The sequence below is a fragment of the Pelobates fuscus genome, chromosome 7, assembly GCF_036172605.1.
Source record: "Pelobates fuscus isolate aPelFus1 chromosome 7, aPelFus1.pri, whole genome shotgun sequence".
Taxonomy (NCBI): Eukaryota; Metazoa; Chordata; class Amphibia; order Anura; family Pelobatidae; genus Pelobates; species Pelobates fuscus.
This window is the reverse complement of record NC_086323.1, coordinates 116215848-116242153: the sequence shown is the minus strand read 5'-3', so window position 1 is coordinate 116242153 and position 26306 is coordinate 116215848. Positions and strand designations below refer to the sequence as shown.

The 26306-nt window shown below is 43.6% G+C and overlaps 1 protein-coding gene across 4 annotated transcripts in view; it reads right to left on the bottom strand.

The window, feature by feature from the left end:
- The window catches only part of CENPP (centromere protein P), a 348698-nt gene that overhangs the window by 316613 nt on the left and 5779 nt on the right, over window positions 1–26306 (bottom strand). The gene's annotated exons all lie outside the window — the stretch shown is intronic.

Below are 26306 nucleotides of genomic sequence, written 5' to 3'. Positions count from 1 at the left end.
TTCTGTTTAAAACTCTTCATAAATCATTAAAAGAATAGACGTAAGAACCTAAACTTAAACATCCAGATTCCTTGATATCATAGGAAGATAATCAATACCAGATGGCATACACTCAAGTAAAGTTTTAGAGACAGACAGTTGTTATAAATTCCAGGGACTCTAATTCAGCCAGCACTAAAAATTAACAGATGTGGAGGAAGTATTACAACTTGTGTTCATAAGGGAACTAAATATATATATTTAAAAAAATAAAGATGCACTCACAAGTCTTCCACTGTAAAAAAAAAAAAGAGTTTGATTTAATATGTTAAAGTTACAGCACATTTATCTGATCAACGTTTTGACCCCCACCTGGTCTTTTTCAAGAGCACATGTTGATTGTATTACTATTAGGGAATCGACCAATATGATTTTTCAATGCCGATACAGATTATCAGTTGCCTTTTGGTCCAATTGACAATAACTGGTGCCAATTATCTGTACATTTTTCAAGGTTTGAAAAAGCAACAATTTCTACACAAATCTGGCATTAACTGAACATGTTGACAACAATCACACTCATATCAATCTCAAGATGCAAGTACATGCTGGGAGACTGTTACTGATAGGAGTGTGATTGCTAACAGCAATCACTCATTGTCAGCCATCCCAGTAGGATGGCATAGGAGGAGGCCAGGGAGCTTGCAGTCAGCATCTTCACCAGGTGCAGACGGTCTGGAGTGGATAAGAGCGTTGCCATGGAATACCACAGCAGCATTCTGATTCTTTACCCAGCACACAACAGCCCTTATTTCCCCCTCACAACACTACAGTCCAAACCGCCCAAACCAACCAAACCAGGAGCCCCTATCCCCCCAAACTCACACTTTAACCCCTATCTACACACACAGGGCTAACGCACCCCTTAGGCGGGATGGGCAGCCACCTAGACAGAGCTTCCCTCCTGTCAGTCTCACAATGTAGCATGGCCTAGCGTGGACCACGGGAGAGAAGTTAGTTTCCATCTCCCCGGTCTGACAGCGACAAACTGCTTCCTGTCAGACCGGGAGAGGGAAACAAGCTCCTCTAGCCCGGAATGCAGCTATACCACGCTACAATATGGAGGTGAGCTGGCACAGAGGGGTTAAGGAAAGGCTGAGGGGGTTAATGAGACATATGGAGGCGCTGGGGGGTTAAGGTAACACTTGGAGGAACTAGGAGTATTAAGGAGACACAGAGGGGCTGGGTGGGTTAAGGAGGCACATAGAGGGGCTGGATGGTTTAAGGAGGCACATAGAGGGTCTGGGGGTAAGGAGGGGATGGGCGGTTAAAGAGACACTTGGAGGGACTGAGGGTTGGGGGGAGAGGTACACAGAAAGGGCACAGGGGTGGGGGGGAGGTACACAGAAAGGGCAAAGGGATGGGAGAGGTACAGAAAGGGCCGAGGGATGGGAGAGGTACACAGAAAGGGCCGAGGGATGGGAGAGGTACACAGAAAGGGCCGAGGGATGGGAGAGGTACACAGAAAGGGCCGAGGGATGGGAGAGGTACACAGAAAGGGCCGAGGGATGGGAGAGGTACACAGAAAGGGCCGAGGGATGGGAGAGGTACACAGAAAGGGCCGAGGGATGGGAGAGGTGCACATAAAGGGCCGAGGGATGGGAGAGGTGCACATAAAGGGCCGAGGGATGGGAGAGGTACACAGAAAGGGCCGAGGGATGGGAGAGGTGCACAGAAAGGGCAGAGGGGAGGAGCACACAGAAGGGCTATAGGAGACACAGGGGGGACAAACACAAAGAGGGCTGAGGGGGATGAAGAAACACACAGAGGGGATGGGGCACAAAGACACACAGAGGGCTTGGGGGGAACAAAGACACACAGAAGGGCAGGGGGAACAAAGACACACAGAAGGGCAGGGGGAACAAAGACACACAGAAGGGCAGGGGGAACAAAGACACACAGAAGGGCAGGGGGAACAAAGACACACAGAAGGGTGTCTAGGACAACAAAAGACACAGAGGTGCTGGGAAGAAAAAGAGACACACAAAGGGGCTGGGGAAGAGACACACAGAGAGGCTGAGGAAGAGACACACAGAGGAGGGCGGGGCCTGACCGAGGAGCCGAGAGGACGTTAACCTCAACAGCTCCGGCCAAAGGCGGCAGGAAAAATGACTGTACGCAACGAAAACGGCAACCAAATGGCACATAAAGGCTACCAGACGAAGGGGGACACCGGGATGCACCAAACGATACCCTCCAAGCGACTATTGCTCCGGCATACACCCGATACCCTGGTGAGGCCTCCCAGCATGGCGGGCGCGGGAGAGACGGCCGCTCTCCTGCCGCCGGGAAAGGCTGGAATACTGCCACGGAACACTCGTTCCCCCCCCCCTCTGGTCCGGCGGGGGTTATCCCGGACCGACCCCACATGATCCCCCTAACAAGAGGAAGCCAGACAACCCGAACAAGCAACATAGAAACTGCGGGTAGGGCCCACAAAATGGCGGACGGCAAACACAATGCAGTCCTAAACAAAGTCTGGAGGGACACAGAAGTCCGACTAAACAACATATTCTGCTCCTTTTGGAGAAAGCTAGAGAGGCTTATGTGGCCACCGGAATCGAAGAACCTAGCCGACGACACACCACAAGGCCCGCCAGGGGAGACCCAAAAAAGAGGCATGACACACTCAGACCCCCACCCCAGGCTAAGCAAGCACCGGAAAAGGGCCGCCCGGGTGACAGAGGCCCAATACCGCGCCAATGGCAGAGACCACCAGACAAAGGCGAGGAAAATCAACGAGACCCCCACGATGCAGTGCCAAACACCACCTCGCTTACCAGCAGCGTCTCAGCACCAACAGGGCAAAGGCTACCACAACCGACCAAGGAAGAAGCGGCCTATGAAGCCCAAAATGGCGTCAGCAGCAAACCGACATTGTAGCTGCAGCCGACGACCACACCAAAAGATGGGACTCACAACCGGGACTATACTTCACCTGACAAGAGGGCCACTTCATCGTGCAGAGGTACCGTGCGCCCACATCATCAGAACGCAAGCATCGAAGCATGCACCAGTACCAGAGGCCCACAAGACTCCGCAAGGCATCGGCTGACGGACTCGATAAAGGGGCAGCCACATGAACTCTGGGACTGCAGCCTCCATCACAGATGCAAATAATACAAGCTCTTACCGGTCAAGCGGTAACCTACATATACCATATTGTGTCAGTATAGCAAACACAGACAATTTAATGTTTAAACGCTCGTCTCTATGCTACAGACCACTAAATTGTATATATTACCTGATATATCACTGTGCCTCTTACATTGCTTTAATTAATATGTAGGCCATTACGCTAGTCTCATTAACTCTATGTTCATAATAGTCGACCATGCATGTTATTTAGTTCCACGCAGTATGTTTAGCATATGTCTAGTTTAACTGAACCACCTGCACTAGCCTGCCTAAATAACCAGCGCAATGTACTCTATTTTATATTTCACCAGCAGGACACGTTTATTAAGCTCAGTTTCTCTATTATTATTTACTTTAATCTTTTATTTTTTTGCTTGTAATGCGCTACGAACACAAGCTTGTCTAGCCTAACATTTGTAATCTTACCTAATATTGTTAAACAGCCTGTTATTTTCATTTTAAAACAAAAATGTGCAGACCTCTCATGCCACTGCTAATCCTATGTTTAACCATTCATGCACGCTGTTGTGGCGTACGTTTATGCTTTGTAATCACCTGCACGACAAAAATAAAGAATTAAAAAAAAAAAAAAAAAGACACACAGAGAGGCTGAGGAAGAGACACACAGAGAGGCTGAGGAAGAGACACACAGAGAGGCTGAGGAAGAGACACACAGAGAGGCTGAGGGGGGACAAAAAATATATACTAAGGTGCAAGGGGTAAAGATAAAAACACATGGGGTGGAAGAATGGGAAAAAGAGACAAACAAAGGTGCTGGGAGAAGAAAGTCCCACAAAGTTGGCAACTTGGGGGGGGCGCAAGTAGCTGGTCTTGCCTAGGGCACAAAATAGTCTTGTACTGGCCCTGCACACAAAAAAACACACACACACACAGACTACATACTCTACCCCCACCATACACACTGCACTGCAAACAGCCTTACCTAGATACACTCAACCCAACAGGCAGCCTCCCCCTACAGCTCAATGCCACTCCCCATTCATAAAAAGGCACGTACTTTTGACAGCAAAGAAAGGTAAGTTATTTTGTTTTTATGAACATGGAGCTACTAATTGATGCAGACAGCCTGGCAGCACTCTGCGCTTCCGAAAACTCAACTCAAAGCCAAATGCCTCTGGGGAAAGGGAGATCCGAAGCTGGAGAGCAATCTGTGAGGTTAAACCATTCGAGTATGGTTTAACCCCTTCAGGTATGAAAGCATCATGTACCTCAGGGCAGCATACCAACTTCATTTCACTGAAGTTGTTATGGTGACCATACAGTTCCCTTAACCCCTTAGTGACAAGATTGTTTTTTAAATTTCTTACCGTTAAAGACCAGGGCTCTTTTAATATTTCTGCGGTGTTTGTGTTTAGCTGTAATTTTCCTCTTACTCATTTACTCTACCCACAAATATTATATACCTTTTTCTCGCCATTAAATGGTCTTTCTAAATATACCATTATTTTCATATCATATGATTTACTATAAAAAATTTTTATAAAATATGATGACAAAATGTAAAAAAGAAAAAAGCACACTTTTTCTAACTTCGACCCCCAAAATCTGTTACGCATCTACAACCGCCAAAAAACACCCATGCTAAATAGTTTCTAAATTTTGTGCTGAGTTTAGAAATACCCAATGTTAACATGTTCTTAATGTTTTTGGAAAGTTATAGGGCAATAAGTACAAGTAGCACTTTGCTATTTCCAAACCATTTTTCTATCAAAATTAACGCTGATATCTCTGGGGTAATCGACTCTGTTCATGCAACTATTTTACCACCAATCCTTGCTAAATTTAAAAAATTATAATTGTTGCTTTTTTTTTTTACACTCATAGCAATTTAAGAATACATGTATGGAGAACTTTAAGGGTCACTGCCAAAGAACACCCCAATATGTGTTCAGCAACATATTCTGAGTACAGTGATATAGGCATGTCAGGTTCTCTGGGGGCTAAAAGACCTTCTTTGGAATTTTCACAGATGGTCATCATGCATTTGGGACATTTTTGAAGCCGGCAAACGTCATTTACCCCCATCAAACCATATATTTTTGAAAAGTAGACACCCTAGGGTATTTCAAATGGTGGTATTTTAACACTTTCCATGCACTAATTCTACCACCAGTCTTTGTCAAACCTTTGGGTAGTCATTTTTTTTGTTTTATTTTTCTCTCACCTTGTGCTTTAGGCATGGATTCTCAGTTCCCGTTATGTTACTGACAAAGAACATCCCAATATGTGTTCAGCAACATCTCCCGAGTACAACAGTGACCCCAATGTACTGGTTTTATGGGCTTTTGCAAACTTACAGGGTTCAAATGTAGGGCTTTCCCCTTTTCCATGTTTGTACATTGAAATTTGCCAGATTGGATTGCTGGGCCTATGTTGCCTTTGAGACCGTACAGCAGCCCAGGAATGAAAATTAACCCCATCATGGCATACCATTTGTAAAAGTAGACAACCACGGTATTCAAAATGGGGTATGTCCAGTCTTTTGTAGTAGCCACTTAGTCACAAAGTTAGTGGGGGGTTTTTTGTTTGTTTTTTTAAATAAATGTTTTTTTATTTATATTTAAATAAAATAAATATATATATATATATATATATATATATATATATATATATATATATATATATATATATATATATATATATATATATATACACACACACACACACACTTATTTCCTATATATGTATAATATAATTAAAGCATTTTATATATTTTATATTATATTATACATATAGAATTTCATTATAAGTGTATTTTGAGATATATGTGAATATATCTCAAGTACACTTATAATGAAATCTTATATATATTACATATTTATTATAAAATGCTTTAATTATTTTATAATATATTATACATTTATAATACACACACTCCTCCATTACCGACCGGGTTCTGTTCCTACGACCCGGTTGTAGAACGAATAGGTCGGTAAGTTAGGAGTTAAGGGATTTCATGCTCTCGTGCATTCGTCTATGTTCGGGGAAGTTTCCCTGAACACAGACATGTGCACCAGAGCAGGGAATCCCCACGACGGCTCGCACTTACACCTGATCGTAAGTGCGAGCCGTCGTAAAACAAGTAGGTTGCTAAATGAGGACATTCTGTATATAAAAAGGCGTAGCCTGTAATTGTGGGAGGGGTTATCCGGCTCTATAAGCTCAGGCCCCCTCCTTATCAGAATCGTCACCGCTTGGTTCATTCAGAACCTTCGACTTCTGGTTCTGGTCCACTTACCTCGACCTCGCTCCACGCTGGTCCAGTTACCTGCCTTACCTGACTCCAACTAGGCCTGACCGCCAGTTCCGGTAACACGACAGCAGATCAAAACCGCCGAACTCTCACCTCCCCAAGACTTCAGGGGTACAGCTCTGCGTCCCGTTCACTTACACGAACCTTGAGTTCACCCGAAAGGGTACCCTCAGTCCTACATTATTTGGATGACTTCCTCACCATAAATTACCTCAGTCCTCTCCAGTCAGTATTCATAAAACTCTAGCTCTATTTTCAGCATCAGGGGTTCCGCTGTCTGACCTTTCTGGGTATCCACCTAGACACTGTCTTATTACAAGCTAGTTTACTGTTAGAAAAGGTACAACAGATCATAGAATTGGTGGTATGCTTTCTGGCTAAGGACACGTGTACCAGAACAGACCTACAATCCTTACTGGGCACGTTAAACTTCACCATGAAAGTTATTCCACAAGGCCAGGCTTTCATTTCGAGATTGTTGTGCCTTCTTCCTTTTTCCTCTTCTCAATACCGACACGAACTCCATAACCCTAGACGCACACGCTAAGGCAGACCTACATATGTGGCTTAGGTTTCTTTCACGTTGGAATGGGAAAGCTATGTTCCTTCCACCCCTTTCAGATTCTTCCCCGGTCACATGGACTGATGCTGCAGCTCATACAGGGTTTGCAGCCATCTTTGGCAACGCCTGGTTTAGAGATTTCTGGCCAGTTGAGACCCATGATCTACCCTCATTCCACACTACATCTGCCCTATTTGAAATATACCCGATAGTGGCAGCCTCCAGAGCATGGGGGCAGCTGTGGCAAGGGAAAGCAGTAAAATGCTTCTCCGATAATAAAGCAGCATGCAACATCATAAATAAGGGCAGATCCTCATCACTTAAAATTATGAGACTAATTTGACGGTTAACATGGTTAGCATCTACACTGCAATTCCACATTACATGCATACACATCCCAGGAAGCACCAATATAGCCACTGACACATTGTCTCGATTTAATTTACAGGTTTTCTTCAGAGTCCATCCCACAGCCAACATCAGACCGGTCAGCACCCCCTCATACCAAGACCTCATCCTGGACTAGAAAGATTTATCACACAGCAGATATCTGGCCAGTTCATCACTCTCTACCAACACATCACAGGCATACAATAGAGCATTTACCCTCTACACCAAATTCACGGTAGACTATCAGGTAAGCGACACTCATTCGCTAGACTCTATAGTAGCATTTACCTTCTTTTGCCACCTTAAAATTATCATTAAACACTATAAAACTATATCTCACAGGAATTCAACATCACATTCTAAGTGCCTACCCTAGCACAAATCCCGTCATATCTACCTTTCCCATTAAAAACATTTTGAAAGGCATACAACGATTAGACAAACCCACTACCACTACCAGGCTTCCTATTGACGGTCCTAAATTTCCTGCACTTTCAGACATTCTGGACACCAATCCATTCGAAACCAACACTAATCTTGTTATCAAAACGGCAGCTTATCTAGTCTTCTATAGATTCTTACGACCTAATGAATTCACTACCAATAACATGTCTAACCACCAGCACCTTAAAATGACTAATCTTCAAAAAGATACAGACCATTACGTACTTACCTTCGCTCACACCAAAGCAAATCAGCTAGGCCCGCCTACTAAAGTTTGCCATTATCCCACCGGTAATCCATGGTGTCCCGTTACATTACAGTGGAACCTCGGTTAACGAACGCCTCAGTAAACGAAAAATTCGGTTTACGAATGAGAATCCGTAAAAAAAAAATGCCTCGGTTTACTAATTTTTTTCGCAATACGAAACAAGTGTCCCGGTTTATAGCTCCGCCCCCCTGCATACTGGAATCTGGGTAGCACGTCAGTGTGGAGGTGTTGGAGAGGTTTTGGAGCCATTTGCAACCAGTTTTGGAGCCATTTGCAGCAAGTTGTGGAGCCTTTTGCAGCATGTTTTGGAGCCTTTTTGTTGCATCTCAAGAGGTGGAAAGGTAGGGAGCTGAGCTTAGTTGTTTGCATGCCTTTTACAGTGTGTTCTGCATTGTGGGGTGATTTCCATGCCAGCGCATGTGCTGTGCATGCCTGTTACTGTGGGTTTTGCATTGTGGGGTTGTTTTCCATGCCAGCTCATGTGCTGTGCATGCCCGTTACTGTGTGTTTTGCATTGTGGGGTTGCTTTCCATGCCAGCTCATGTGCTGTGCGTGCCTGTCACAGCTCATATGCTGTGCATTAGCTAACAAGTATATCTCAAAAAAATGTACAGAAAATTAAATAATATAAAAAGCAATAGTACTTAGCTTATAAAGATGTGTAACAGCCTCCCTAGGCTTAACTTTATAAAGACTTAATGAAAATGGACATCATATTTAATCCATTGTATATCACCATATTTAAACTGTAACTAATTATTTATAATCACTATTCAGTGTATCACATTTTATTTGTCCTCTTCATATAGATCTTTAAAATAAACCTATTTAGCACCTTAAGGCAGTCCATTATTATGGTTGCATAAGAAATAGTGAATTATAACAAGAAATGATGTGCAGTAAATAACTACTTTTCATACAATCTCTATTTAGTAAATCTACCAAATTTTTAATTGTACATGCCCTATACATCCTTGAAACAAATCCATTATTTACATTAGAGCAACTTATTGTTGTAATTTTAATCATACAGAAAAAAAAATCCTAACATATAAAGTGCAAGATAGCTGCTTAATATTCAATATATATACAAATCCACATTCCAAATGGGGATTAACCCTCAACTGTAGAGAAAGCCCCAAAATGGAGGCAAACACACATACCCTTATTTTCAATTCTAAATCTTGTTTAGGCCATATTAATCTAAAAAACAAATTAAATCGATATCTATATTCAGACCCTTAGGTGTAAGAGTCTGTAATTTGTGTATCCAGAACGTCTCCCTTTGGGCTAGTCTTTGAACTCTGTCACCCCCACGCCAAAAAGGGGGAACTCGTTCGATTCCCCAACATCTGAAATCTTTGAATGAGAAGAGGGGACATGATATACAATGGTCTGGAACTGAATGTGTCATCAATCTCTTTCTGATATTGTTAAGATGTTCTAATAGGCGAACCTTCAAAATCCTCTTGGTCCGTCCCACGTATTGCATGCCACACGGACATTGTAACAGATACACCACAAAGTCTGTGTGGCAACTAATGCTATCTTTAAGTATAAAAGTCTCCCCCGTGGTTGAACTAAAAAACTTTGCAAGTACCACAGCCTTGAAATGAGCCTGAACGAGCAGAGGTAGGAACTGATGGTGGTTTGATGGCATAACTGGGTGCCAACATATCCTTCAAATTTGTATTCCTTTTGAAAATCACTACGGGGTTATCCGATAGGTGTGCCCCCAAAATGGGGTCTTGCAACAAAATAGGCCAAGAACTTTGAAGACTCCTCTTAAAGGGACACTCCAGGCACCCAGACCACTTCTGCTCATTGGAGTGGTCTGGGTGCCAACTCCCACTACCCTTAACCCTGCAAGTGTAATTATTGCAGTTTTTCATAAACTGCAATATTTACATTGCAGGGTTAACTCCACCTCTAGTGGCTGTCTATTAGACAGCCACTAGAGGTCACTTCCTGGGTTCTAGCACAGGTTTCCTGTGCTAGAGCGTCGCTGGACGTCCTCACGCTGTGTGAGGACCTCCAGCGTCGCTCAAAACCCCATAGGAAAGCATTGAAATGATTTTTCAATGCTTTCCTATGGGGAGACGTAATGCGCATGCGCGGAATTTCCGCGCATGCGCATTAGGTCTCCTCGGCCGGTGAGCGAGATTAGTCTCGCCCACCGGCTGACGTAAACACTAGGAGGAGCGTCGCGGAGGCGGAGACAGCGGCGAGGGACATCGCCGCTGTCCCAGGTAAGTCACTGAAGGGGTTTTCACCCCTTCAGTAACCGGGGATTGGTGGGTGGGAGGGAGAGGGACCCTCCAGTGCCAGAAAAACGGATCGTTTTTCTGGCACTGGAGTTTCCCTATAATTTTATTATAATCAGTATTGTAATGGGTTATAAATGCTGAACGGAAACTATCCCCAGTTCTTGGGGCACATAATCTATTCTCCAAAAATGTCTTCCTCTCTATATCACCAATTCGACAAATCTCTTTCTCTAATCTCTTTCCATTATATCCGTTAAAGTTCCGTTCGTTTATACTGCTCTGTTCAAAAACATTTCATTCATTAGTACTGCATTTCATGTCAAAATGTGTCTGTTTCCTTAAATCAGTCAGTCACTGCTCTAATACACTGTATATATGGCATTCCCTTAAAGCTGTAGCTAATGTATTTTACATAGTAATAAAATATGCTAAATAGGATAATTAGGAGACTGTTTTACGCTCCAGTTTTTTCTGTCTTATGCATCTCTGCACATTTACGGTCATATTCCCCTAATGCATTTCATGTTTTACATTTTGTTCTTTGATCCAGTTATGCAGTATATAAGTAAAAATAGCAATTACATGACATTTTATTTTCCCTCCTATTTTTAAAGATAATACAATTACTGACATTGGTTGCAGTGGTTCCATCTTGATAAAATACAACTCTGCATTATTTAAAGAGGTAGGCCTCTAAATTACCTACCTACTAGTATTTTCCCATGTAGTCATTTCTGGTAACCAGGACTGTAAATTAAAATAAGTCATGGTTTGTCTCCCCAAACATTAGTTCAAGTCACCGCCCTTCCAGGACAAGTCCAAGTTTTTCCAACTATATTTCAATTTATATACGGTTAGCATCTAGTTCATTCCTAGCTTTTGTCATTTCAAATTCACACTCCTGGGGGTTTAGGTTATAACTCATTCATTATGACATGTTTTAGGAACAAGTAGGGGTCATTCTTACTATTACCGAATACGTCACACAGGACAACAGCAGGTATGTTAAAAAAATAAATAAAAAAACCCTAGTTAGGTAGTACGTAAGGTTAAATAAACCCTTGCCAATTAGGTAAAATTCCATAGGCCTCTTCACCTATAGTTGAGCGGTCACGCAAGGTCAACAATCATTTCTTCAATCAGAGGTACAAGCTCAATCGGCCCAACACATAGTTATAGCCTTGCATCAATTCATAGTTAGTGCCTCACTCGTCACAGCCAATCGATATTAAAATCTTATACGTGTCACCGAGAGGCCAACAACCCGCCACCCAGCTAAGTGGCACAAAGGCCCCACGAGCCAAATCATAGGTAGAGTCTCTCTAAGGCACTTGGCAAATAGTTAGGGCGTTATCCATCACCTAAGATAGTGAGTATAATATAATTTCGCCTTAGGGCACTAATCTAGTAAACTGGGTTACTGCAGATCCACATGAATACCATACTAATCAAGCTATCTGCCTCGCACCCATAGCATGTCTAACGCTTCCATACAAGGAGACGACGTATCGGTTACCAGCACCCTGACCAGATCAGGCTCGCAGAGAAGGCAAACCGTACTGGCCAGCCCAGCATCCAGCTACAGATCCTGGACAATTCCTAAAATCACTACGGAACCTAAAAAGAGAAATATCCCCTTCCCAGCCACGAAAGCCAAACTTTTCCACATATTAAACGCAAACAAAGATAAAATAGCCTGTCAGAACTGCACAACATGATGGCCTCCCTAGTGTCTTCCGTAACCACAATAAATAATAGGTTGGATAATTTGGAGTCAAATAACAGACCAACCATTCCGGGAGGTTCCAGTACCTATAGCCCAGCCAGAGCCTAACCCAGGAGGTACACTAACCCTCTACCCGATAAAAGTACCAACATTGTAAACCCAATTCATCTTATACCATCTAATATTAAACGTGACATAATAGAGGGGAAAGACATTAATCTGACTTCACTACTCATAGCTTCTCAAGACATAATTGAGAACAGATCTTACACTTTCGATGACTTGTCAGTAGTCATGAAATCTAGAGACCCAAGACTGAACAGGAAATGAAATATCCCTGAATTTGTCCTGGCTTTTGGCCTGTACAGAGACGTAATTTGTTCTGCTTTTCCCCTCCGTAGAGAGGAACTTGATTTATATCTACATAAGATTATTGAATTGGCATATAAATACAGAGGCTACGCTTTTTATGACTATCACAAGTCCTTCTCATCCAGATACCGACTGGGGCCAGTTAGACACTGAACTATTTTTAAGGCATTTTGCGGGTCTCAAAACACCTTCTGGCGCAATATGTTCTTCAGCAGCTCATACTATAAACCTTTGTCCCGACAACATAGCAATTCCCTCAACTAGCAATGCCAACCCGAATAGCAACCCAAAAGAGAATTGAGAGACAAACTAGGCAGGTCAATCATTTTTCTGGGAAAGGCTCGATTATGTAACAATTTCAATGGCGGATGTTGTAGTTACAGTGCTTGCAGACTCCTTCACGTGTGCTCTCTTTGTTACAGAGCACGTGCAAAAACTATGTGCCCAAACAGGTTGTACCCTAAAAGATCATCCACACCAATAGACATTCTTAATTTGCAACGTTACCTGTCTAATTATCCTTCTTTACATCTGGTAGAATTTCTCATAGCTGGGTTTTCTAACGGGTTTCACACAGGTTTTGTTGCACTCCCCACAGGGATTCTGGAATGCCCCAACCTACAGTCAGCACTCACAGACCCTAGTAGTCTACAAGAACTCCTACATAAAGAAATCAACAACGGTTTCATGATAGGGCCTTTCACAACCCCACCTTTCACCTCCTGGAGAATAAACCCTCTAGGCATCGCTATAGGGAAATTTAATAATAAAAAGAGACTCAATTGATTTTTCAGCACCTCACTCTTCCACTACACTTAGCTTAAATGCACTAATTCGATCCAAGGATTTCTCCCTTCAATACGCAAGAATAGACAATGCCATACAAGCCATCATTCACTCCGACAAGGCTGCATTGTTAGGTAAAACAGACATCATTGATGCATACAAACTACTACCTATTCATCAGTCACTCTGGCACCTGCATGGCGTTAAGTGGGAAGACAAGTACTATTTCGCTACCAGACTAACGTTCGGCTGCAAAAGTAGCCCCAAGATTTTTGATATTTTCGCCAAAATTTTGACCTGGCTCCTACTTTGACCAAATGCATTCACTATTTGGACGATTTCCTCTCTATAGAACCACACCACTTCACACCAAGCTGCCTACATCACATGATGTCCCTGTTTGAGGATTTAGGAGTCCAAGTAACCACGGACAGAACAGAAGGTCCCAACACCGAGATTACCTTCCTGGGGATAACACTTAATTCAGTTTCTATGCAGGCTAGCCTGCCCGAAGAGAAAGTAGACAGAATTCTTACATACATCGATATCTGCACCTCACAAGGCTCTTGCACCAGGAAAGAGCTACAGTCACTTCTTGGGTCACTCAATTTCGCACTGAGGATAATTCCACAGGGGAGGTCATTTATTTCCAGAATTCTCTCTCTCTTACACGTCTCCCCGACGACGATTCCACAACTAACTTAGACTAACCAGCTAGAGCAGATTTAAAAATGTGGTATCTATTTCTGTCCTCTTGGAATGGCAGGTCATTATTCGTCCCCCCCCCCCATCCCCCCCATTTCTGGTGCCATAGGTTATGCAGCGATTTTTGGTAATGACTGGGTATACGACTCTTGGCCACCAGAGACTACCTCACTAGAAAATTTCAACACCACCTCAGCACTATTTGAAATCTTTCCGATTGTAGCTGCTGCAGACATATGGGGTAAAGAATGGAGAGGTCAATCAGTGAGGTGTTTTTCAGACAACTTGGCGGCATGTAACATCATAAATAAAGGCCGCTCTCAATCCCTTACTATTATGAACTTAGTAAGGAAACTTACCTGGCTAGTGGCAAATCTACAATTCTGTATAACTTGTATTCACGTTCCAGATATTCAGAATAACGCAGCTGACACACTTTCACGTTCTAATTTGCAGTTCATCCGACAGCAAACTTGCAACCCAGAGAACCTCCAAAGTTCACAAACCTAGTAATGCTTTAAATATCCTGTTAAGTCATAGTAAGTTGCTCGCATAGGCTGGGTTGTCACTCAATACCAAAAAAGCATATGATTCCCAGAGCATATGATTTGTTCACAAAATTTGTACGTGATTACTATGTAATAAATGATTTTTCCATAGAAACCATGGTCGCATTCACAACTTTTTGCCACATATCTCTAAAGTTAGCATACAATACAATCAAACTTTACTTAACTGGCATACAACACTACATGTTATCTAGTTATCCAAACAAAGCTCCATTTCAAGCATCGTACCCAGTAAAAAGTGTCCTTAGAGTCAGAGTCATTCAGAGATTGACAGTTCATAATCCCATTAAAATACTTCCAATATGGGGGGCGGAGCCTAGCATACAGGCAGAGTGTTTGTGCTGAACCTCAGCTCCAGCTTCACTCTGCACATTTTGGGGGTAATCCCCCAACAAATCAGCGCAATCGCACACTGGAGAGGAGCTACCATGAAGGGAACACCCGGGGGTATCACCCGATACCAAAATCAAGCCTGTAACCCCCTGGGAACCCGACAATCTGCACTGAGGCATACCGGAGATCGGGCAGCGGGGAGACGGCCGCTCCCCATGCTGACTGACCTGGACATGGACCCCTCGAGATTGTCACCTCCTACCCCCCACCCCCCCCTCTGGACCGATGGGGGTCATCTCGGTCCACATCAAGCGACTGGAGTGGCAGTAATGAGCCAACCATACAACTCGACGAACCGCAACGCCAGGGCAGCCGAGCACATAGCGCACCCAAAATGGCGGCGACACGCACACCAAGCGAGCCAAAATGCCTACCTGAGACGGAGGATCACAGCAACAACCAGCGGCGAATAGATGCTGCTTTTGCCCGATTCTGGCACAGGCTAGGAAAACGGCTGCAAGCAACTCAAGCGAACCTGCACTCCCTGCCAGATAAGTGCAAGCTAGACCGTGCCCATGGGGAGCGGAGAAAGATACCACCGCAAGGGCAGCCAGACCGCAAGACTGGAGCTGGGGTTGGGGGGAAGAGGCGCCCCACTCCGGGCACAGCGACTATCCCCAAGCTAACCACGCAAGCACGCAGCCCACCCACAGATGTTGTCCGCTGCCTTTGTGGCCGGTCTAAAAGAAAACATTCGTAAGGGCTTGATACTTGCACGTCCTGAGTATAGAATAATTTCCCTGGTTGCTAAAGGGTTGGAGTTCGTGTTACAGCCCACACAGAGGAGGAATAGCCCCATGATGCTCGCTACCCCTGCTCCAACTCCTGTGCCCACCTCTACTCCCCAGGTGTACCCTATACAACCGACACAACCCCCTACGCACTACACACAGGGTAGAACCCCAACTGGACCCAGGATTTTTTTTCACTTCCACCAGGTTGGCCATTTCAGAAGGGAATGCCCTAGTTTCAGATATTCCAGGCAACAGTCCCCACGGTTCTCAAATCCTGCTGCCGCTGTTTTTGGATATTCTCCCCCTGGATATTTGCCCCCACCACCACCACCACCCCCATATGTTCCTCCTCCTCCTGAATATTCCCAAGCCCCACCGCCACCCCCACCAGCTCCTGCTGATGGGTATGGTAGTAGTGACCCTCAGGATGCTCGTTCTGCCCCTAGGCAGATTCGTGCAGCTCGCCCGGTTTCCCAGATTAGTCTACCGTCAACTTCTACACGACATTACACTGGTCCTGACCAGGCCCATTTGGACTTACTACAATAGGTAGCAGGCAAGCCTGTGTCCAGTACCCCTGCCATGGCAATGTCTACAGGGGAAAGGGGCACTTGCCACAGTAGTCCTCCCCATTGAGGGACATCATACCACCTTTTTAGTTGACACAGGTGCAGCCCGCAGTGTTCTTAGAGAACAAGACCTGCCAGACCCATCCTGTTTATCAGATCTTGATGTTTCCTGTGTAGGTGTAGATGGCACTCCCTGCAGCAATCCTTTAACTAAGCTCCTACGTGTAGGCTCTGATATCCTCTCACAATTTGTTGTTTCCTCTACCTGCCCCATCAACCTTTTAGGTGCTGACATGTTGTCCCGCTTACAAGCTTCTATTACCTTCACTGCAGATGGTCAGGTACAATTACTCACGCCCCTGTCACGTAAAGACACATCTGTTCTATGTTCCCTACCCCTGCTAATACACCTCACGTCCCCCAAAGATGAAACAAGGGTCACGGATACCCCCAGTGCTCTGGATAAAATTCCCACTAAACTTTGGTCCACAGGGCCTGATGACATAGGCCGCCTGCGGGTCTCACCGGTGATAGTCACTCTCTTACCAGGAGCCGCACCTCCACGAAGACCACAGTACCCACTGAAACATGCACAAGCACTTGCCATCTCCAAACAGGTTGACAGCCTCCTAGCAAAAGGCGCCCTCATAAAATGTGTGTCCCAATGCAATACTCCCCTGTTCCCCGTTAAGAAGAAGACAGGGAAGGGCCAACCTGACCTTTACCGCATGGTCCAAGACCTCCGAGCTGTCAATGAAGTCATTGTCCGAGACACAGCTGTCGTCCCTAATCCACATACCTTACTGTCACAAGTTCCTCCTACTGCTAGATTCTTCACAGTGGTTGATCTTGCTAATGCCTTCTTCAGCGTCCCACTGGATCCTTCATGTCAACATCTATTTGCCTTTACTCATGACCGTCAACAGTACACATGGACGGTTATGCCGCAAGGGGCACAGAACTCCCCCACTCAGTTTGCAAAGGCCATGTCCACTGTCTTGGAACCATGGCAGAAAACACATACTGACGTGGTTTTGCTTCAATATGTTGATGACCTGCTCCTTTGTGCGGATGACCTTTCTACCGCCAAACGAGAGTCTGAAGATCTTCTGTGTTTCCTGGCTGATGAAGGTTGCAAGGCTTCTAAGTCAAAATTACAGTGGTGCCGGCCCTCAGTGGTCTTCTTGGGACATTGTCTTTCCCATGGCACCCGTCACCTTACCAGAAACAGAATCCTTGCTGTTTTGAATTTGCCACTACCATCTACTCACCAATCTTTACATGCCTTCTTGAGCCTAATCACGTACTGCCGGGCCTGGATTCTTCTCAACTCATGCAACCATTATATGATGCCTTAAAGAATGAACCGTTCTCTCTCTCTCCACAGGCGGTTGCTTGTTTTTCAACTCTCCAGAAGACAATTTCATCCTCTCCTGCCCTGTGACTCCCCAACTAACAGTTGCCATTTAAACTGTTTGTTTCCGAGAAGATGGGCCACGCCTCGGGAGTCCTTACTCAGACTCACGGGACACGTCAGAGACGTTATTGGTTATTTCTTGGTTATTTATTGGTTATTTCTCGTGCATGCTTGACCCCGTTGCCAGGGGTAGCCCCTCCTGTCTGCGTGCCGTGTTTGCTGCCAGCGCTCTACTGGACAAAACCAATGACTTCGTCCTTGGACATCCTCAGACTGTCCTTGCTCCACATGACATTTCAGCTATCTTACAACAAGTACAGCCCAGACATCTTTCCTCACAACGTCATCTCCGTCTACAGACTTCTCTCCTGCTGCCTGATAACGTTACTCTCCAACGGTGCTATACCCTGAATCCAGCCACTCTTCTGCCACTTCCCAAGGGGGGAGTGCCACACTACTGGTACAGCTTACCCTGATGTCCGGACCGAATTCCAGGTACCTACACCCGCAATTCCACATGATGAACAAAGATACCCCAGGATCTGATCCACACTATGAGGAAGAATTATTCCACTTAGTGGAAATACGTATTACACTGACAGATTTATTATGGGACTCCAAAGGCAACATGGTCTCACTGGTTCACTTGCCAATGGAGACAGCACACCTCTATCACCACTGGGATGTGGCTGTTCCCCACGTTTCATTCACCAAATCTCCAGAACTCTCATGGGAAGATTTAGGCCCACTGGCCAAATCTTGGAGCACTGCAACCCAAGACCAACTCACACTGACGGGAGTTAATAAAAAGATAATTAATTGCAATACAGTCAGTTATCCTCGGTATCATACTGAAATATGTGAAGATTCCCCTCCTACAGGACAGGACCCAGAGGCCCCTCATGATTGCTTTGAACAGATGAAGATGGAAACCACCAACTTACCAACTGTGCATGAAACCACCTTACCGAACCCAGACTGCACACTGTTTGTGGACGGCTCCCGATTTGCTGTTGAACTTGAACAATACCATACTGGGTATGAAGTCACTACAGAAAGCCAAATACTACAGGCTGCTGCACTCCCGCCATCAAAATCAGCTCAAGAGGCCGAACTAACAGCACTCACTGCGGCCTGTAAACTGTCAGAAGGTACACGTGTCAATATATACACCGATTCAAGATACGCCCTGGGCGTAGCACATGACTTTGGTCTAATCTGGAAAACCAGGGTCTCTCACAGCCACTGGTACCCCGGTGAAGCATGGGGCAGCTATTGAGGAACTAATGGATGCCCTATTACTGCCTAAGGAAGTGGCTATATTGAAAGTGAAAGCACATGGCCGGTTGAACTCAACAGAAGCCCAGGGCAATTATCTGGCAGACCAGGCTGCTAAATAAGCAGCACGACAAGGATGGAAAGTGGACAGAAGAGTGGCCTCTAGAGAGACCCCCATTTACACTATGCAGACTCTATCCACAGACCTAAGACTCCTCAGAGAACAACAAGCTGCAGCAACCCCCCAAGAAAAGCAGAGTTAGAAAGACAAGGGGGCGATCCTCCAAAATGATGTCCATACTATTAACCTCAAAGACCCATATATCTGTGTAACGGGAGGCCGCTGGGGGCATCACTGTAGCTCCTGGAAGGCAGCTGGATGGAATACTGGTAGACCATGGGGCTATAAGCCCCAATGTGCTCTTGACAGGGTTGACAGAAATGGGAAGCCATTGTTATATAGAATGACACTGTGTAAACCCGCAGGGTCGACCCCTATGAAACTTACCTTAAACATAGAGCACCCCAGTCCAGGGGATGCCGGGGAGTACGTAATGGGTATGTATTGGAAGGGAGGTGGTTCACATAATCAGTTGGGAACCTTTTATTTACAAGACATGCTTACGTCACCCGACTAGGTAGGTACTACTCACATGACTGTTAATCCACTGAAACCTCACATCAAGACTTTGAAAGACATGGTTGCTATTGCCAATCCCACTTTTGAAGACACAATGGCAGCAGAAACTGGGTTTTCAGACACAAACTTGTGGCTGGAATGGATGAGGTATAATGCTAATTCACACAACAAGACTAACTGTTATGTATGTGGTGGGGCTAGACCTCACTTAGGGACTGTACCCCTTAACCTACCTCCTGAGGCTGAATCATGTTTTCCCAGCCTTTATGTACAGACAGCCACTAACTCATCAACCTGTGAATCATGGAAGAGGGTGTATCCCATTACCCAGGGAAATGTTAGACCTCCCGATGGAGTCACAGTATATTCAGGTAATTACACCTGTTATACAATACACAAAAATACTGGTAAATTCATGGGCAAATTTCCATCTGGTTATTGTGCTACCTATCACGATCCACCTATGACATTACTGGTAAATCATGTAAAATCAGTTAGGGATATTTACTGGCTATGTGGTGATATGCAACTAAGATCCCAACTAGCAGGCCTATGGTGGGGGGAATGTACCCTAACTAAGGCTATAATGCCCATTCATGGTCAGACGACCACCAAGGCCCACTAGACTCTCCACATGCATATTTCCGAGTTAAAAGAGAAGCCCCCCTTCGTGGAAGTTTCGACCCACATATATATATATTGATGCTATAGGGGTGCCTAATGAATTTAAAGCAAGGGATGAGGTAGCAGCAGGGTTTGAATCCCTAGTCCCGCTAATCACCGCTAACAAAAATGTCAACTGGATAAACTACATTTATTATAATCAACAGCGATTTGTTAATTACACCAGAGATGCCCTACAGGGCTTAGCGGAACAATTACAAGCTACCTCCCAAATGACATTCCAAAATAGGATGGCTTTAGACATGATTCTAGACGAAAAAGGAGGAGTATGTAAGATACTCCCCGACACCCTGACCTGTTGTACCTTTATCCCTGACAATACTGGACCCAATGGGAAGGTGACCATGGCAATAGAAAAGTTAGACAACCTCTCCGATGAATTGCAAAAGAATTCTAGGGTCCCCAACACGTGGGATAGATGGTTTGGATGGATGAATGGGTGGCAGAAGACTCTATTCCAGGTAGGAATAGCTGTCCTCACGGTAACCGTCATCTTTCTCTTCCTAACATGCTGCATATTACCTTGCATACAGAAATATCTACAAAAGACGGTAGGACAGACCATTGATAACGTAACTCCCACATTTCTACACCAGGACATTGACGAAACAGAATGCGACACACCCCACACCCCCTTACAGTCCCACCAGTTCAAACAGACAACTGCTTTCCTATGGGGATCATGTAGGGATAGCGTCTGTCTCTACGGGCAAAAGTCTCTCGTGGGAGAAGTAGTGGGCTAGCCACTGCGGGATACCCACGGAGTGAAGTGTTCGAGGCCTGTTAAGACAGATGTGCTGCAGCCAGTTAGGGATATATTAGGGGCAGTTGTAGTTGTCTGTTTAGTAAATAGCCATTTTAAAGGGGGACTGTTGTGGAAATGAAATATTATCCTGATTTCTTTAAACTAGTAAAATGTCTATTTACTTTATATAGCTCTCAATCAGCATTTATCGTTTTATATGATTTACTTAAAATGGCCGCTAGGGCCAGGGAGTTTCCCTTCGTCATCAAATAACACCATCACTAACAAGATGGCGCTGGAATCTGGGGAAGACCCGCAAGGTACCAGTGACATCACACCCGGTAGGATGAGCAATGAATCAACCAGAGCAAGCACGCACAGTTTCTTTGATTTGGCCAAGGGCAGATACACAAAATAATCAATTTATTGATTGATTTCCACTTCAGTAATAGAAAAGAATATAATAGGTGCTCACTCCAATTAAAATAGTTTATAGGCAGCGGTAACCAATACAAGGGTTCCCAACCTTGTGAAAAAAGAATTCAAGCAAAAAGGAGAGGAACCGCGCCCCAGATAGTAAATAGTAAAATATACGTACATAAAGAATTTTGTTTCATTTTTTGTATAATTCTTTACATAGTTACATAGCTGAAAAGAGACTTGCGTCCATCAAGTTCAGCCTTCCTCACATATGCTTTTGCTGTTGATCCAAAAGAAGGCAAAAAACCTAGTCTGAAGCGCTTCCAATTTTGCAACAAACTAGGAAAAAATTCCTTCTTGACCCCAAAATAGCAGTCAGATGTCTCCTTGGATCAAGCAGCTATTACCCTACTAATTAGAAATTATATCCCTGTATGTTTTTGCAAGTATTTATCCAATTGCAGTTTAAACATCTGTATAGACTGACAAAACCACCTCTTCAGGCAATGAATTCCATATCCTTATTGCTCTTACTGTAAAAAAAACAACCTTTTCTTTGCCTTAGATGAAATCTCCTTTCTTCAAGCCTAAAACCTCGTGTCCTATGTATAGCCCTGTTTATGAATAGATTTACAGATAATGGTTTGTACTGGCCCTGAATATATTTGGATAATGTTATCATATCCCCTCTCAGGCGCCGTTTTTCCAAACTAAAGAGATTTACATTTTTTAACCTTTCTTCATAACAAAAATGCTCCATTCCTTTTATCAATTTTGTAGCTCGTCTCTGCACTTTTTCTAGTGCCATGATATATCTTTCTTTAGAACAGGTGCCCAAAATTGCACAGCATATTCAAGGTGTGGTCTTACCAGCAATTTATAAAGAGGCAAAATTATATTTTCATCTCGAGAATTTATGCCCCTATTTATACATGACAAAACCTTACTGGCCTTAGCAACGGCAGATTGACATTGCATATTGCTACCTAATTTGTTGTCTATAACAATTCCCAAATCCTTCTTGTGTGTGGTTATCCTTAGTTCACTACCATTTAGGGTGTAAATTGCTTGTGCATTCTTAACCCCGAAGTGCATATCTTTGCATTTTTCTACGTTAAATTTCATCTGCCATTTTAGTGCCCAGTCCCCCAATCTATCCAAATCCCTCTGCAGCAAGGCAATATCCTGCTCACATTTTATTACTTTACAAAGTTTTGTGTCATCTGCAAACACTGATACATGGCTTTCAATGCCCATTTCAAGATCATTTATAAATATGTTAAATAGAAGCGGTCCCAAAACAGAACCCTGAGGGACACCACTTACCACTTTTGTCCAGCTTGAAAATTTACCATTTATGACAACTCGCTGTACTCTATCCTTAAGCCAATGTTCTACCCAAGAACAAGAATATTCATCTAGATCAATTTCTTTTAGTGTGAAGACTAACCTATTGTGAGGAACCGTATCAAATGCCTTGGCAAAATCCAAGTAGATCACATCCACTGCAACACCTTGATCTATATTTCTACTTACTTCTTCATAGAATGCAATTAGGTTAGTTTGACATGACCTATGTTTCATAAAACTATGCTGATTATTGCTAATAACACAGTTCTTCCCAATGAATTCCTGAATATTATCCCTTAATAGCCGTTCAAATAATTTCCCAGTCACAGAAGTTAAGATCACAGGTCTATAATTTCCAGGCAAGGATTTTGAACCCTTTTTAAATATAGGAACAACATCTGCCTTGCTCCAATCCTCCGGTACAATACCTGAAACAAAAGAATCTTGAAAAATTAAATACAGAGGTTCACTTATTTCCTCACTTAGCTCCTTAAGTACTCATGGGTGGATACCGTCAGGCCCCGGAGCTTTATTTTCATTAATTTTCTTTAATAGCTGTAGCACCTTGTCTTGAGTTATTCAATCACAAGTTATCTGCAAGTTTGTTGCAGCAATCATATGCATATCTCTTGCCATAGGATCCTCATTAATATATACTGAAGAAAAATAGTTATTTAAAATTTCTGCCTTTTCCTGGTCTTCATTGACTAACAGACCCATCTCTGTTTTCAGTGTACCTATACTTTCATTTTTTGTTTTTTTAGAATTAATGTACTTGAAACAATTTTGGGGGTTGGTTTTGCATTCTTTGGCCATCAATTTCTCATTTTCTAGTTTAGCCACTTTAATTGCCTTTTTGCAAGTATTATTGGCTTCCTTATATCTTTATAGGATGCCTCTGATTTGTCCGATTTAAATGCTTTAAAAGCCCTTTTGTTATTTTTAATCTCTTGTTTTACTTCTCTACTAAGCCACATTGGTTTTAATTTGCTTCTTTTATATTTATTACCCAATGGTACATACTGTGAAATGTACCTTTCTAATATTTGTTTGAATAGTTTCCATTTTTCCTCAGTGTTTTTATCACTAAGGAGTTTATGCCAGTCGATATGTTGTAGAGCTGCCCTAATCTTATTAAAATTATACGTTTTAATATACCCCAGATGCTTTTGCTTTTTTGAGTTTATTTCAAAAGTTACCATATTGTGATCACTATTTCCCAAATGCTCCCCTACTTGAATGTTGGTTAAAAGATTAACCTTGTTTGTTATAACAAGATCCAGACAAGCATCCTTTCTAGTTGGTGCTTGTACCAGTTGTGACATAAAGGTGTCATTTAACACATTCAAAAACCGGATTCCCCTAGCTGAAGTACTAGTCCCTCTATCCCAATTTATGTCTGGGTAATTAAAATCTCCAATAATTAATGTGTTACCCCGATTTGCAGCTTTACCAATTTGCTCTAACAGCAGTTCTTCCTCATTAATATTTACATTTGGTGGTTTATAACATATCCCAACCAATAACGTATTTCCCTTTGTTTGCCCCATGCAGACACCCACCCACAAAGCCTCCACACCCTCCCTGCCACACTCCACATGCCCAAGACCTGACCTGAACTCATGGCTGACATACAAACATACCCCACCCCCCTTCTTGTTTATCCTATCCCTCCTAAATAACGTGTACCCATTTAAGTTAACTGCCCAGTCATGTGTCTCATCCCACCATGTTTCTGTTATGCCTATTATATTGTATTGTTTAGTGTATGCTATTGCCTCTAGTTCCCCCATTTTGCTATATAGGCTCCTTGCATTAGTAAGCATACATTTAATATTACCATGAGTCATTTGTACTTTTTGTGAATTATCAATATTACATACCTCCTCTGTTCTGAGATTCCCCCTTCCCCCATCTCCACCCCCTTTGTTCTGAGCTAAAGCCCATCTCATTTCTATCCTATCTCCATTTTCTAGATCGCTTTGACCATCCCCCCTTACAACTAGTTTAAAATCTCCTCCAACCTTCTAGCCATCCTATCCCCCAGCACAGCAGACCCTCTTCAGTTTAGGTGCAATCCATCAGGACTATACAGGTTGTACCCAAGCGCAAAATCGGCCCAGTGCTCTAAAAACCCCAAACCCTTTCCTGCACCAAGACTTCAGCCACGCATTGACCTCTCTAATCTCCCGCTGCCTTTCTGCTGTAGCGCGCGGCACAGGTAATATTTCTGAAAATATTACCTTGGAGGTCCTTTTCTTTAGCTTACTTCCTAGATCCCTGAACTCACTCTTTAGGACCTTCCATTTTCCTCTGACTTTGTCATTGGTACTAATATGGACCATGAAAGCTGGGTCATCCCCAGCCCCTCCCAATAATCCCTCCACTCTGTCGGCAACATGCATGTACGTATATTTTACTAATTACTATCTGGGGCGCGGTTCCGCTCTCCTTTTCCCTTGTATAGTAAGAATGCCAGCACTCAGCCAATAAGCGCTACACTGAACCAGAAGGCTATAGGTAAGTAACCATTAGCAAATTTATTGACTACTTACCCTGGGGGTAAGTTTTATTTCTTTTTTATTATCTTCTATAATGCATTATTTGTTTAAAAAAAAGTGGGGGAGGTAACGTCTATGTCAGTTTCCCTTTAAAGGGAAACATTTTCAATAGAGAGAGCTGGAATGCTTCCCAACACTTGTATAAAACATTGAAAGATACAATTAAATCATCAAGCATTTCTTCAAAATATTCTTAGACAAACAGTTCTGCTCACTTTGCATTCTTGTTTTACCAAATAACCCTGTTAAGTAAACTTCAGATTTAAGGGCAACAAAGCCAAACTGGAAAGATTCTTTAACAGCTATGCTTTCAGTTTGGCTACTTTCACCTTAAAATTTAAATTCACTTTGAATTCACTGTGATAGTGAATAGTTCTGTCTTTTTACAGACTCAACAAATGACTCAAAGGTGAATCTGCAGTCAAAAGACTCTATGAACATATGTAAGTGTATGCATTTGTTTAAGCAGGATCTCCACTACTGAAAGTTACATTTATTTTACTGAATTTAATGTCTTATGAACCCATTGAACTGAAATAAAATGTTGTAGCTTGATAAATAATTAAAGGACCACTATAGGCACCCAGACCACTTCATTAAGCTAACCCCCCTGCCTGCTGTAGAGAAACTGCTATGTTTACATATAGGTTAATCCAGCCTCGAGTCTAGTGGCTCTCATTGACAGCCGCTAGAGGCGCTTCCACGCTTCTCATTTTCACAGTGAGAAGACGCCAGCATCCATAGGAAAGCATTTTGAATGCTTTCCTATAGACTGGCTGAATGCGCACGCGGCTCTTGCCGCGCATGCGCATTCAGCCGATGACGTCGGAAGGAGGAGGAGAGTCCCCAGCGCCGAGGGAGCCCGGCGCTGGAGAAAGGTGAGTGTTTAACCCCCTTCAGCCCGGCGGGAGTGAGACCCTGAGGGTGGGGGCACTCTCAGGGCACTATAGTGATAGGAAAACGAGTTTGTTTTCC